Source organism: Odocoileus virginianus, chromosome 12, assembly GCF_023699985.2.
Source record: "Odocoileus virginianus isolate 20LAN1187 ecotype Illinois chromosome 12, Ovbor_1.2, whole genome shotgun sequence".
Taxonomy (NCBI): domain Eukaryota; kingdom Metazoa; phylum Chordata; class Mammalia; order Artiodactyla; family Cervidae; genus Odocoileus; species Odocoileus virginianus.
In genome coordinates, this window is record NC_069685.1 from 13316903 (window position 1) to 13332594 (window position 15692).

Below are 15692 nucleotides of genomic sequence, written 5' to 3' on the forward strand. Positions count from 1 at the left end.
TGCAGGAGGATTCCTCACCCTCTGAGCCACCAGGGAAGCCCAGGAGGACTGCAGTGGGTAGCCTACCCCTTCTCCAGGGGAACTTCCCACCCCAGGAATCCAACCAGGGTCTCCTGCATTGCAGGCAGATTCTTTACCAGCTGAGCCATCAGGAAGCCCAACTTCAGGCCTTCACAGTCTAATTCTCGTTTGTCCAGTCAGGTGGCTCCTGACTGCTGTTACCTTGAACTGCCCACTGAGTTTATGCAAAGTAATTTTAACATGTATCTGCCAGTTCCCTGAAGTGGAGACTCAACTGAAGGCTTTAATAATCCTGGCTAAGCAGATACCCACATATCTACATGGACAGATGGTACGCAACTTTGCATCATTTAAAAATGCCACCCAGCCTATCAACTGATGCCTGGAGAACGTGAGCCTGAAAGATAACAATGTGTAGGCTGAGGCCACAGATGTCACATCAGTCATCCTTGGCGGTTTTCTTGCACTGACCTTGGGAAGCCAGCTTATGATCTCAGGATGAACCGAAAAATGATCTTTGTATTACTATTGTCAGGTAGGTGGATTTTTTTTTTTTTTTAAGCAGGATGCTATTATATGGGACATAGGATTATAGATAAAGAAAAACTCTCACTTTAGGCCTATCTGATTTAACTGAATAACTGAATGAGTAGTATTCAGATCCCAGTCTTGTTGTTTACAAGAAGTCACATCCGACTCTTTTGTGACCCCATGGACTGTAGCCTGCCAGGCTCCTCTGTCCATGGGATTTCCCAGGCAGGAATACTGGAGTGGGCTGCCATTTCCTTCTCCAGGGGATCATCCTGCCTCAGGGAGCAAACCCACATCTCCTCCGCTGGCAGGTAGATTCTTGGTCACTGAGCCACCAGGACCCCAGCCCAGTCTGGTGGATGAAATTTTTATTGAGAGTGGATTGGTAAGGTGGGGGAAGGTACCCACGGCTGGATCACTGTGAGAGGCGTGCTGTTCAATTCTAAGCCTAGCCAGCCTTGAAACAATTTAATCAAATACTCTGAAAAACAAGTCTGTGTGAAACAATGTGTTGCTTTATTGGCATTTTCATGAGTTTGACTTCTAAATTAAAGAGTCATTAATGAAGGTGATGGTGGCTCTATGTTCCTCATTTTTCAAAAAGTTTTCCCAAAAGTTATAATTTCCTCCTTCTCCTGCCAAAAAATTACAAGCCACAAGTATGAACCCTGAATCCATGGCGGCGGAGGTGGGGGGCGGGGGGGTCGTTATTTTCCACTTTGTAGTCTGTTACTGAGACATGATACAGGGGAAAAAAGAAAGAACTCTTATTGGCTGAGGGATTTTGTGGTTTAGAAATCAATGGAAATCAAGTCATTAAAATAAAAAAGTAACATAAGCGTTTTATAAAGTGATTTCAAATTAGCATTATCTTTGGCCTCTTCCTGAGAGTGTTAGGATTAAAAATTCTTCTCAAATACAGCATTTATGTGTCAGAAATACTAGTGCCCAGCACCTGGATAAGGAGCAGGCAATTATTTGAAATGTGTTTAGCCCCCTCAGACGTAGTTGTAATTTGAGTTACGGAGAGTCTCAAGCATCAACTGAGCACTCTAGGAATTGGAGGAGGGATTCAGGAATTTCTTAGATATTAAGTTGGCTAAAACATTCACTCGTTCATAAGATGTTATGGAGATATCTGAACAACTTTTTTGCCTGACCCTGCACTAGGGGATAAAGTAGTGTAATGGTTAAAGCAGAGACATGAAAGAACTAGTTTCAAGCCTGGCTTCACATCTGAAAGCCAGGAAGCATTAAGGCAAGTTACTTTCCCTCCCTCAGCCTCAGTGTTCTTGTCTGTGAAACGCAGAAAATGTCGGTACCTGCCTACTGCTGCCTACAAGTAGTCACCTAAGAAATAAACAAAATAATTACCACAATGTCCTTACTCTAGCATCTGGCTGTAGTAAATAAATATTTAGCTATGCTAACAATTATAAACTAGGAAACAAACCTGGGTATAGGATGGTGATTTCTGAGAAGTGAAGGAGAAGGGGGAAACTTCAGGAAAAGAGAAGACTAGCAGAGTTATCTTCCTGGAGAAGGAAATGGGAGCCCACTCCAGTATTCTTGCCTGGAGAATCCCATGGATAGAGAAGCCTGGCCAGCTACAGTCGACAGTGTCGCAAAGAGTTGGACATGACTGAAGTGACTTAGCAGGCAGGCTAGTGGCACCAGTGGTAAAGAATCCACATGCCAAAGCAAGAGACATGAGAGACACAGGTTTGATCCCTGGGTCGGGAAGATTCCCCTGGAGGAGGGCATGGCAACCCACTCCAGTATCCTCGTCTGGAGAACCCCATGGACAGAGGAGCCTAGTGGGCTGCAGTCCACAGGGTTTCAGAGTTGAACACAATTGAAGGGATTTAGCGTGCACGCACAGAGTTACTCGAATTTTTGTAAATAGCAAAGAATAAAAATATTTAGCTTGAGGAAAAGGAAATACATGGCAGGAATATGGCATAATATTGAAATATATTCAAATATATGTAAAGCTTTCACACAGAGAAGACCAGAGCTATTCACGGTGTGGTTCCGTGGAGCAGAGTGGCGTTACTGCCCCGAAGCAGACACATTACCCATTTGAGGGAGGGGAGGAACCCAGTATTTGGAAAGGACTCCTGGAAAAGAAAGAAATTTATGCTACAAATGCTCAGGCAGAGAATGGGTCAAGGCGTCAGTGAGACTTCACGAGGTCAGCAAGTTTAAGTGACTCCAAAGACTGCCTTGGTATCCAGTGCCAAGGCTGTCATCAGCTTTGCATTTCTGGAATCCTCCCAAAAAAGTTTCTTGATTTGACTACTTTATAGAATACTAGAAAGATGTTGGAAATGACTGCTATCACCCTCACTCATTAGATGAAGAGAACATGAAAAGTGTGAGGAAATGGGGAAAAAAGAGTTTGTTTGCTTTCTCCAATAATCTAATGGATAGAGCCAGTATTTCTAAGTGTATCAGAGGTCATCCTCCTGTGGAGAGTAATTTTTTTTTCAATGATCTGATGCCCAATCCCTGAATTCCTTCACTCATTTGTGCATTCAGTAAGTACGTATGTGGTTCCCTATATGAAGGCCACGACAGTGACACAAATGAGCTCCTGAGTTCATGTTCAGGGTGGGTGGGGGCAGATAGAGGGAAGGAACAGAGACATTCAGCAGAAAAAGTATTAAAATTTAAAAAAGTGAAAAATAGCACACAGAAATAAACCAGGGAAGGTGATGAACATAATGCAGAAGGCCAACACAGAGAAGGGTAGCAGGGTCTTTTTCTCTGAGTACGTGACATTTCTGATGAGAGTTAACAATGAGAAGAAGCCAAACTTGCAAAATTTGGAGAAGGGTGGTGGAGGTAGAAGGGAGAGGAAGGACGAAAGTTCTGGGGCAGAAGAAGACAGAGTGTGTGCAAGGAAAAGCCCAAGCTCTGACTTGAGTACAGAGTCCTGATGCTAAAAAGCGCTTGGAGAGAGCTCTGGGTCCATAGACCTTGGTTATCTGTGTGCATCTCACCACACGTGTCTGCAAGCACACCGTTAGAATGACCAAGCAAAGAAGCAAGGCTTCTCCTCCTTCAGTAATCTAGGAAGAGAACCTTTCTCTTAATTTAATTGTTACAGGAATGAGTTCTGAACTGGGTTTCAGGGACCACAACACTCTAAATTTCTTAAAAGTCAAATCTGTGTCTTCATTTTTGTCTCCCCCACTCTGCTAGGCGTATGTCTGTGTCTAGTCTCTCAGCTGTATCCTACTTTTTATGACCCCATGGCCCATAGCGTATCAGACTCCTCTGTCCGTGGAATACTCCAGGCAAGAATACTAGAGTGAGTTGCCATTCCCTTCTCAATGACATCTTCCCGACCCAGGGATCGAACCCATGTCTCCTGTCTTGCAGGCAGATTCTTTACCATCTCAGCCACCAGGGAAGCCTGCTAGGCATGTAGTAGGCACTCAATTAGTAATAGTTGCAGAAACGACAAATGATTACAATTTTGCTGCAGAGTAGTTTAAGTGTGGAGAACTGATTGATTCCCATGTGTCTCATTTTTGTCCTACCTATCAAATAAAACACAGACTAGATGGTATTAAAATCCTTTTCATCTCTAAACTTCAGTGATGCCTCAAAGGTCAGCCTGAGATGATCCATAGGCTAGTTTCCAAATCTGTAAATCTTTAGCTTGGTGTTAAATTGGGTTTTTAGGGAAAAAATGAACACTCTCACTCTGAACTCCTGGAGAAGGATTTCTAAGACGGGGAAGGAGGCACTCAAAATCAACCTGCACTGGTTTTAAATTGGGAAGTTGGATTTAACATTCTTGTGACGAATTTCTTTGTACTTTGGTCTCTAGAGGATGACTGAAAACATCTATGAACCTATTGGGGAAGTACATCTTAGCTAATTTTCCCAAATGTCTTTGTAGGTTATATTTTTACAAAACCTGCTGCAACACAGATTACAGTGGCACCTGAGAGTCATGCTTCACCAGGTAAGTTACCAACCAAAGCAGACAAGTGATAGATTTCCAGCCATTATTGTCATATCTATGTATTGAATAAGCACCTATCTGTGTGGTTTTCTATGACACATGAGTCAAATTAAAGCAAGAACACTGAAAAGAAACATTTCAGGGTTAACTCTGGCTATTGGAATTGGGGTAATTTTTTTCTGTTTTTTAATACTTTCTAAATTCTCTGTGAAATGAATTATGAAATATAATTAGAAAACTGTTTAAAATTTTTCAAATTAAGCCAAAACATACAACCTCTGCTTTCTAAGCTGTCTCTATCATTAAGCAATGCCAGTGAACATTAACAGAGAAAAACCTAGATATCAGCATGCTCATTTCATTGTCCTTATTTACTGCTCAAATAAACTTGGTTGTGATGTATACTGAAGTTGATTTCAGGGATCTGATAGAGAAAAGAGCAAGAATTGACAGTAGACATATGAGATAACCCAAGGTTAATATTTTCCCATTTTCTGTTTTTTTTTAATTGAAATATAGTTGATTTACAGTGTTATATTAGTTTCAAGTGTACAACATAGTGATTCAAAATTTTTATTGATTATGCTGAATTTAGAATTTTATGAAATATTGACTATATTCCTTGTTCTCTACAATATCTTCTTTTAGCTTATTTATTTTATATGTAATAGTTCATACCTCTTAATCTCTCACCCCTCTTATGCCCTTCCCGCCCCCCACTCCCTACTGTTAACTGCTAGTTTCTTCTCTGTAATCTGTGAATCTATTTCTGTTTTGTTCTAGTCATTCATCTTATTTTTTGGATTCCACATATAAGTGATATGATAAAATATTTGTCTTCCTTTGTTTGATTTATTTCACTAAGTGTAACACCTTTTAGGCTCATCCATGTTGTTCCAAATGGCAGAGTTTCATTCCTTTTTGCAGCTGAATAATATTCCTGTGTGTGTCTGTGTGTGTGTGGGGGGGGGGGTGGATGTGTGTGTTATACATCTTCTCTATCCTCTCATTTGTTGATGGACTCTTCGCTTGCTTTCATACCTTGGCTATTGTAAACAATGCTGCTATGAACATTGGGGTTCAAATATTTTTTGGAATTAGTGTTTTCATTTTCTTTGCATATATACCCAGGAATGGAATTGCTGGATCACATGGTAGCTCTATTTGTCATTTTTGGAGCAATTTCCATAGTATTTTCCATTATGGCTGCACCAATTTACATTCTCACTGGCAGTATACAAGGATTTGGTTTTCTCCACATCCTCTCCAACTTTTGTAGATGTTTTTGATAGTCATTCTGAAAGATGTGAGGTAATCATAATAGAAATAAAGTGCACAATGAATGTAATGTGGTTGATCCATCCCAAAACCCTCTCCTCCCAACCCTTGTCCATGGGAAAATTGTCTTCCATGAAACCGGTCCCTGGTGCCCGAAAAATTGGGAACTACTGATATTAGAACCTTTGAAAATTTAAGAAAAGATCTTAAAGATTAGGAAAATGAAGTTTCTACAGTTTATCTAGTCTGGAGCAATATTCTTACTGCAGGCAGTGCATTAGACTCCAATGTCTGAGTACACAGATGATTCTTGGACACAGCATCAAAAGTGAACATCCTGATCTAGTTTCTATTTGTCCCATTCATTATTATCTAGCCAGTGATGAGAAGTATCAGTGGTGTGAGAACTTTCATTTTTAATTAGAATTTTCCTCATCCATCCTAACTTCCTTAATCCCATATCTAATACGTTTAGGGAGTTTAGCTATACAATGCCAATATCTTAAAATAAAGCTGGCACATCTAAAATACGTGAAAGCTTTAGTTCTGAGGATTCATGGTAAAACAAGAGTAACTGGACTGGAAGACGTTTAGCAGCAAAAAAATGAGATTTCAGGTTATAAATTGTTACCAACCGGAAATATCTGTCATTCCATAAGCTGGATCTGACACTGGAGGTCACTCTACCTCTGTATGTTAAGGGAATAACCATCCCATCCTCAGCTTCTGCACAAGGTAAGTTATTATTTTTGCATCTTTTCAGTTAACTCTGATTTGCTAGAAGGGAAGGCTTACTTGAGAGTTAGTTACATAACTTGGTGAGAATTTCATCTTCTTTCAATGACACTTATTTGGTGCTCTCAAGCTCTTTATTTTGCATAGATTATGGCAGAGCTTGGCATACAGTTCTGCAATCAAATAGGTGGGAATTCAAACTCCACCTGCACCATTTATCAGCTTCATGATCTTAGGCAAGTTAGGTGATGTTTCTTATCTTTGTTTTTTTTTTTTTCCTCTATACATAATAATTAATACGTAAATATACTCTCAGGTAATTGTTTTGAAAAGAAAATGCCTAGAATGTAGTTAATACACAGTTTGCTTGTTATGAATATTGCTGTCTCAGACATGCAAATGTCTATGATTTTGGAATAATGAAGTACCTTAGGGAGCAGTCCCCAATCTTTTTGGCACTGGGAACCAGTTTCATGGAAGACAATTGTTCCATAGACCTGGAGTCGGAGGGGTGGTTTTGGGATGATTCAATTGCATGACATTTATTGTGCACTTAATTTCTATGATTATTACATTAGCCCCACCTCAGATCATTAGACATTAGATCCCAGAGGTTGGGGACCTCTGCCTTCGAGGACACCTATGTCTCTACTCTCATGTTATAAGTGAGACAATGAGGCTTAGAAAAGTCAGTGACTTACTCAGGTCTCCCACCCCTTGGTGGCAAAGCCAGGACTAGAATCCTCATCTCCTTTCTCTGTGGGACAATGAACAGAAATATCCCTTGCTTTCCATCTGTTCAGGCTAAAGAACGCACAGTGGCTGGGATTATAGGCTGGTTTTTCTCTCTCATTGGCTGGATCAGTACTAGTTTGGAACAATGAGAGTGACTAGAATCTGGGTGAGACGGAGCCAGGCTATGAAGTTCCGTCAGGGAAACCACTCTCCTCCTAGGTAATAACAGCTTCAAGGCAGACTTAGCGAAGAGCTGTTTTCCACCAGGCTGGGGAAGGCAGAGGTGTGACCCATTGGCTGCTGGGAACTGGCCAAGCAGCCCACTCTGTAGGTGAGCAGAAACTGGGTCATTGCATTTGACATCTGGCCTGCTGATTGCACCAGTGGGCACGCTCTCTAAGAGTTATTAACCAGGGACTTCACACAAAATTTTGAGGGCTATTCAAAACACTAGGTGCAATGTTATCCCATCAACATTTTATCCTTTAGAAAGTTCAGTTTTTCTCAATTGTAACTAGCTACTGTGACTTACTAAAATCTCTCCAAAAAAATAAAAGTGAACAACAGCAGACAAAAGGGACATCTAACTATATTATCACAGCTTGATCAGATTGATGTTGTCAACCATTTGGTTTAAGGGCAAAACTGAGTATTTCTTTTAAAATATTGCTTCATGGCAATAGCTTTCTCCAAATATATTTTGGAATAAGGAAGAGCCCTGTCCATTCTGTAAAAAAATAATAAGGTCTGGAAGAAAAGGCATTGAGTTGGAAGCCAGCTAGTGCAAGTTTTTCCCTGTTTTACCACAAATTAGTTGTTCAGAACTTTCACAAATACATTACTGACCAGTTTTCATGGTCATCCCAGTGCAAGAAAACTCTAACACTTAGAAAATGTCATTTTCTGACTTGGAAACTATTGAAGGCCTTTCGTAGGCGGGGTGTATCCTTGTAAGAGTTTGCTTTGCTGAGATAAGACTTCTATCAATTGCAAGGCGGGAGGGAACCAAGCTAAAACCAATGACTGCATGAGATGATTTTATCACATCATGACAGGGGCTCAGCAGCTGGAAATTTGGGCAGAGAGCAAAACTGCAGGGTGTTGGTCCAACACTGCATTTTATATTCTTTCTAATGACATTCCATGTTAGGAAGTCAGTTGTTTGGGAGAGCTGTGTGCCGAGTGGTTAGAGCATAGTGCAGAGTGCTGGGAGACTAGATCTCCAGGCCCAACTGTGCCTCTAACCCACAACCCAATCCACCTCTCCCGCACACTGGGAACAGGGGGCCTGTCGTGCACCCTCCCACAGTACCCAGACATCTCAAGCTGGTAGAGTTTTTCTGAACAACTGTGAGGTCAGAGCCATGACAATATGAGACAAAAGAGATGAATATTCTGGAACAATTCAGATGTTATGCAAGTATGAGATGATACCACCACACAAATCTGGAATATTTAATGTTCTGGGTGGTATATTCATTCATTCATTCCTGCCTCCGAAACCTAAAATTAAGTGATTCAGTCCAAGTAATAAATACATACTTTGTGCAAAGTGCCAAGGCAAATGTCATTTTAGTATTTGGGCACTATAAAATATTTTTTAAACTAGGAATTTGAGGCCTTGTTAAACCTACCCTTTTATTCCAGTTTGCACTAATTTGCCACTTGAACATGAAACTTGTGTCAGTCTGAGAAGCTTGCCAGTCTTTGCCTACTGGTTGCCCTCTAATGTCCACATAAATGCACACAGTATTCTCTTTCTTTATATTTTAGCCCATTTTAAGGTCACTTCTTCACCGTAATTTGACCTCATCCACATTTCCACCTAAAACTCTACCTATCCTTCAAGTTTCAACCAGTGCCTCAGTGCAAGCAGGCAGAGGGTAAGGACTTCAGAGTAGTTTTCAGAGCCCGGTGAAGCTAAGGAAATGTGCCGTGCTGGTCCAAGACCCATGTGCTCCTTAGGTAGTCTGATACTGGACACATCTTCCATTATGCCTCGAGGTAAAAGTGCTTCTCTTGGTGACATAGGTGGAATTTTTCAGGTATAATCTGGATGTGTTCCTGAAAAAGAAGTAAAAGGATTAAGGAAAAGACCCTTAGGTCAATATTGCTAGAGCAGAAAACAGTTTTTCTTAGAGGCTATAATAAGAGGATATGGAAGTCTAAGAGATATAATGGAAGTAATGCAATAGATTGGTGTGAAAAAATCATCAAAATGAAGACTACGTGATTATGATATCAGTTCTAGCCCTTAGGGTATCTGGGAATCTTGAGGAATTTAGTTGTCATTTTTGTGTGTACAGTGCACCCCGATGTTCACCAGCTAATATGCTAAAACATCTAAGAAATCTCGCTGACAAGATCTCAACCAGGTGGAGGTCTGGGAAGTTGGAATATTTTGGAAAACAGCAGAATTCGGTCTCAATTTTGTTCCTTACCTACTTTGTTAAACTAAGCTAATCGTTTAATTTTCAAATTTATTATCTATAAAGTAAGAAAGTTAGATTAACTGTTCCAAGGGACTTGAAGGTAAAATGTAAAAGTATATTCTGAATTAATTAGGACAAAATGTAGATTGATTTTTAGTCAATGAACAAGGCAAACAGGAGAAGACCCTGATGCTGGGAAAGATAGAAGGCAGAAGAAGGGGGCAGCAGAGGATGAGCTGGTTGCATGGCATCCCTGACTCAGTGAATATGAGTCTGAGCAAACTCCGGGAGACAGTGAAGGACAGGGAAGCCTGGAGTGCTGCAGTCCATGGGGTCGCACAGAGTCTGAGCACAGAGAGACACACGAGACGCAATGGAGAGACTGAACAACAGCAAGTAGCAGAAAGGGAAGATCCTAGAGCAAAGAGGCGGGGGAAATAAAGCAGGAAAGAAATGCTTCCTGGCATCCAGCCCCTAAGAGGTTCAGGCTAGAGTGTTAAATTTGTTTTGCCAAAGTTCAAATTAATTTTAATGAGCTCTCTCTCCCTAAGCATTTTCTTATTTGGATAGCAAAAAAGTTACACAAACTGATTATCCCTGGCAAACACCATGATCCTCTTCTCTGCCTTTGCTTAAAATTAGAGGCTTGAAGTGCCAGTTTTTAGAGGTGTGAGATCTTACCATCAGCTCTTTGGCATTTTCTTTTTAAAACTTGCTGTCATTTTCTGTCCCTTTATGGTCTTAGTCTATAGGCCTTCTCTACCAAAGGCTGTGCTGACAAGTGATAAGGACCCTCTGTAAGGAGGAGCGGCCTATTTGCAAAATGACTGCTTATCTTGACCACTACTGAACACAAGATGGGATCCTCCCATGAAGAGCTCAGAGCATGGTTTTTTGGCTTGTTTTTTCTTTTCCCTACATCCTCCTTCGTGCCATAGACAATGATCTTCCCCAAATGAAAGTCTGGTTCAAACACTTCATCCAGCTGCCTTAGTCAGTGGAAATTTCATGCCGTGGACCACAACACCTGGCACATCACTGTCTTCTCTGCTTCTCACACCCTATGGTGCAGCCACATAGATTTTTGTGGTTCCCCCAACCCACCAGGATGTCTTGAGTGCAGGGTCATCACTGACACCACTGACTCTGTACCTAAATGTCCACAGAGTCAGCCGGGTGAAACCCTAGACCACTTTCAAGGTGAGTTCAGAGAATCCCTCCATGAGGTCTTTCCATTTCCTCCTTTTTCAAATAGAACTGACCACTGTTTCCTGTCCCACTGCTTCACCATCCCCCTAAAATATTTAATTACACTTAAATTAAAATTTTGTCTCTCTTTCCTAAGCTGGGATTTCCTTGATGGAAAAACCATGAATTATTTATTATTTCCTTGTATCCCTAGTACAAAAGAGACATGCCTAAACCTTCATGTAAAGTAACAAACAAGTGAGTAAATGTCCAAGGGGCCCAGGAAACATTGTTGGCTGAAAAAGAATGCACAACCCTAAAGTTGAGAATTATGTTTTATTTGGCAGAATTTCTGAGGGCTTAAGCCCAGAAAAAGCCTCTCAGATAGCTCTGAGTGACTGCATCGAAGAAGTAAGGGAGGATTTATATGAATATTAAAATAGAAGTAAAGTAGTCAGAATGTCAAAAGATTACTTTTAGTTAAAGAAAGCCAGACATCTCAAGTTAATAAATTTCGTGCTTTTCCATGTATGGGAAGATGCAAGAGTCTGGACTTACTACAGTCATTCCTTTGATATACACCTTAACTATCTATAGCCAGTAGCCTGCTTTTCTGCATGCTGAATCCCCTCGGGGTCTACAGAGTGGGGTGGCAGCAATGGCTGAAAGCCTGGTGTCTGCAACATCCTTTGTTCACTGATACGGCAAGCAACATTTTTTCATCCACACCATCAAGGCCTATGAAACACATCTGGATTCTAAACAGTCAATCATAAGATTTCATTTAGCTCTAACACACTATGCTAAACCCTGGGATCTTGTGTAGTTTTTAGCCTAAACCGAAGTAGGGGAGGTCAGAGAAGACCTCCCAATAAAAATGGCCTTGAACTGGGACCTGAGAAGTGGATAGCTATTCAAGAGGAGGACCATGGGAGGATATTTCAGGCAAAGAGAAGACTTGGTACAAAGGTGTGGGCATGGAGAAGAGTGTGCTGCATTTGAGGAACCAAGAGCTGTCCAGATGCCTAGACCCCAAGAGGAGGGTGAAGTTACAAGCATCGATGGGGAAAAAGGCAGGGGCTGGGGCACGCAGGGTCTTGTGGGTGTTCGTAAAGAGGAGGGGGCACCATCCCATAGACTGAGCACACCTCCCTAACTAACCACTGAAACTCCTGACTCAGACAGTCAGAAGGCCTGGAGTAGTGCAATCTTTGCACTCAGTCATAACTCTAGATGGCTTCAGTTAAACTTTTACCTACCCTGGTGGCACTAGTGGCAAAGAACTCACCTGCCAATGCAAGAGACAAGAGATACAGGTTCGATTCCTGAGTCAGGAAGATCCCCTGGAGGAGTAAATGGCAAGCCATTCCAGTATTCTTGTCTGAAGGATCCCATGGACGGAGGAGCCCAGTGGGCTGCAGTCCGTAGGGTCGCAAACAGTCAGACACAACTGAAGTGACTTAGCATGCATGTACTACTTAAAAACTCTAAATTTGGTATGGTTTTATTTTTTTGTTTTTCACTTTGGGATTTTTTTTCCTTCTAATTGTAGAATTGTGTGCTTGGTATTGAAACATCAAAAATATTGTGTCAGTCTGCTGTGGAGGCAGGTTTCCACTATTCTTACACTCATTCTGTGCATGCCCTTTGGCACATGGCTTATTTCATTCATCATTACATTGATTTAAGGTGCAATCCAGACACTCACCTACCTGTCTCTCCATAAGAACCTAGTCAAACAATTCATTACTGTATGTCAACTTATCTCAAGAAAATGAGATCTTTTTAAAAAAGAAAGGAAATTGACCAAACATTTACAACTGCTAGTATTTTGCTGAATGCTTGCTATGTACAGAGCCCTGTTCTAGAGTGGAAGAGATTCAGAATGCGCCAGGCCTGGGATCTAGGAGCCCAGGGAAGCTTGTTTCAGAAAAGCTCATTGGTATCCACAGGGGTTATAAATGTGTGCCCTAAGTGTGAATGAATTGCACTGAACTGAAAGGTGTAAAGGAAGATGTAACATTAACTAAGAGAGACAGATCATTTTTGTTCATTAGCTATTCTTTTTTGTTTTTACATACTTTCATTGATTCCTGATGAAAATCTTTCTTTCCATAATTTTAATCTCAATAGTTCCTGAATGTCAACATTCCTATGATCTAGTTATTGTTTAAAAACACTTGTTCTTAACAGATGCACTACTATATGTAAAATACATAAACAACAAGAACCTATTGTATAGCACAGGAAATTAAATTCAATATTTAGTAACAACTTTAATGGAAAAGAACCTGAAAATATACATAGATGTGTGTGTGTATGTGTGTGTATGTATAACTGAATTATTTTTCAGTTCAGTTCAGTCGCTCAGTCGTGTCTGACTCTTTGCGACCCCATGAATCGCAGCATGCCAGGCCTCCCTGTCCATCACAAACTCCTGGAGTCTACTAAACTCATGCCCATCGAGTTGGTGATGCCATCCAGCCATCTCGTCCTCTGTCGTCCCCTTCTCCTCCTGCCCCCAATCCCTTCCATCATCAGGGCCTTTTCCAATGAGTCAACTCTTCACATGAGGTGGCCAAAGTATTGGAGTTTCAGCTTCACCATCAGTCCTTCCAATGAACACCCAGGACCTATCTCCTTCAGGATCGACTGGTTGGATCTCCTTGCAGTCCAAGGGACTCTCAAGAATCTTCAACACCATAGTTCAAAAGTATCAATTTTTTGGTGCTCAGCTTTCCTCACAGTCCAACTCTCACATCCATACATGACCACTGGAAAAAACCATAGCCTTGACCAGATGGACCTTTGTTGGCAAAGTAATGTCTCTGCTTTTTAACATGCTATCTAGGTTGGTCATCACTTTCCTTTCAAGGAGTAAGCGTCTTTTAATTTCATGGCTGCAGTCACCATCTGCAGTGATTTTGGAGCCCAAAAAAATAAAGTCTGACACTCTTTCCACTGTCTCCCCATCTATTTCCCATGAGGTGATGGACCAGATGCCATGATATTAGTTTTCTGGATGTTAAGCTTTAAGCCAACTTTTTCACTCTCCTCTTTCACTTTCATCAAGAGACTTTTTAGTTATTTTTGAATTATATGAAATCAACTATATTTCAATTGAGAAAACCTCTTGTTCTTACATTATATTTTAAGCTTTGCATCTAAGATGAAGGATAACTTAGAGATACTAGTCATTTGTCACACCATATACCTAATTTGTGTGACAATTGTTTATATACATGTAATGAATCAGGTGGGGCTCGTGGTGGCTCAGTGGTCAAGAATCTGCCTGCAATGCAGGAGATGCAAATTCAGACCCTGGGTTGAGAAGATTCCCTGGAGAAGGAAATGGCAACTCACTCCAGTATTCTTGCCTAGAAAATCCCATGGATAGAAGAGCCTCGTGGGCTACAGTCCACGAGTCACAAAGAGTCAGACACAACTGAGCGACTAAGTACACACTATACGAACTGATGTGTGTATCTGAAAGCACACGAATTATATATTAAACTAACTTAGTCCTCTCAATGACATTTTGAAGTAAGTATTATCATTTTACAGGTGGGGAAATCAAGGCTCGCCTTCTTCACCTGTAAGGCCCTGCCACATAAGAATTCTGGAGCTGCCACTGGGAGCAACGTGGGGGTGAATTTGTCTTTTGTGATGTGCTCTGTGATCCACTCATTACCTCAACCTTAATCCCTTTCTCAACTTCTCTTTTGTACAGCTTCTTCGGCCAGTGCCATTTCAACTACAGAGTCACCAGCTCCTGAGCATAGAATTGATGAAATGACACCAGGTTTGTTCATGTTTTAAAACAGTTTTCCTCTGGAGTCACTGTGATGATGCAGCTCTACTTAATGGGACTGACTCCTGCAGGGAAACTGACAGAGACCGAGAAATGGAAGCAAAATAGACAAAGCCTTTCTCCTCTAGAGGAATTCTCGCTTCTGGAATGTTGCACAGGAATAATACTGTAGATTAAGGAAATTAAAGCATTCTAGCAAAACAGATAAGTGATGAATGTGACCATGAAATGGTAGGCCACATAAAAGGGATCCAGTAGTGCAGTGGTGAGAGGGAGCTTATGGTCAAACCTGGCCGGACTCAGCCCTGACTTTGGCCCTGTCCCAGGTGCTGACCCTGAGTAGATTGAACCCCGAGTTCTCCAAAGGGTCTCCACCTCTTAATTTTAAAATGGGGCTCACTATACCTACCTCACAGTGTTTCTCTAAGGATTAAATAAGAGAATGTGTGTAAAATTGCTTGACTGAGAGCCCAGTACATCATACATGCCCAGTAAAGTATAAGCCGTCTGTGTCCTGAGTAAGGGTGGTCAGGTGGCATTCACTCTCTCTCTGATTATTTTTATATGGAGTAGAAGGTGACTTTGAAAGAGCAGGTTGAAAGAAGGCGGCCTTTTGTAGGTGGGATTTAGGCAGGGTCCTCTGGATTTAAAGTAAAGTCTCAAAGAAGACTTAGCATAGCTCCTGGATCATCAGCTAGTGGAAACACTGAGAAAAAGGGAAGCAATAAGAGGAAAATTAGGCTAAGTGCTTAGAACCAATTTCTGGACTTCTGGATCCAGTTAAACAATCTACTTTTCAAAGTGATTTCAGTGTAAAGCCAACATGATAGTGTCAAACCAGAAAACATTCATGAGTCAACTGCAGACACACATAGGACAAATGCCATGAATCCAATAAATAATGGATGGCTAAAGAATGACCAAACATAATCAAGTCTTTGACAAGCTCATGTAATGTAGTGCAATATATTACTTGTAGTTA

General features: G+C 41.2%; 1 long non-coding RNA gene across 1 annotated transcript; it reads left to right on the forward strand.

Moving 5' to 3' along the window:
• The first annotated feature begins 282 nt into the window (after nucleotides 1-282).
• Nucleotides 283-14702, forward strand: LOC110127995 (uncharacterized). The gene is made up of 3 exons (XR_002311014.2): nucleotides 283-556; nucleotides 4466-4531; nucleotides 14630-14702. It is a non-coding gene; the product is annotated as an uncharacterized lncRNA (long non-coding RNA).
• The last annotated feature ends 990 nt before the right edge of the window (nucleotides 14703-15692 follow it).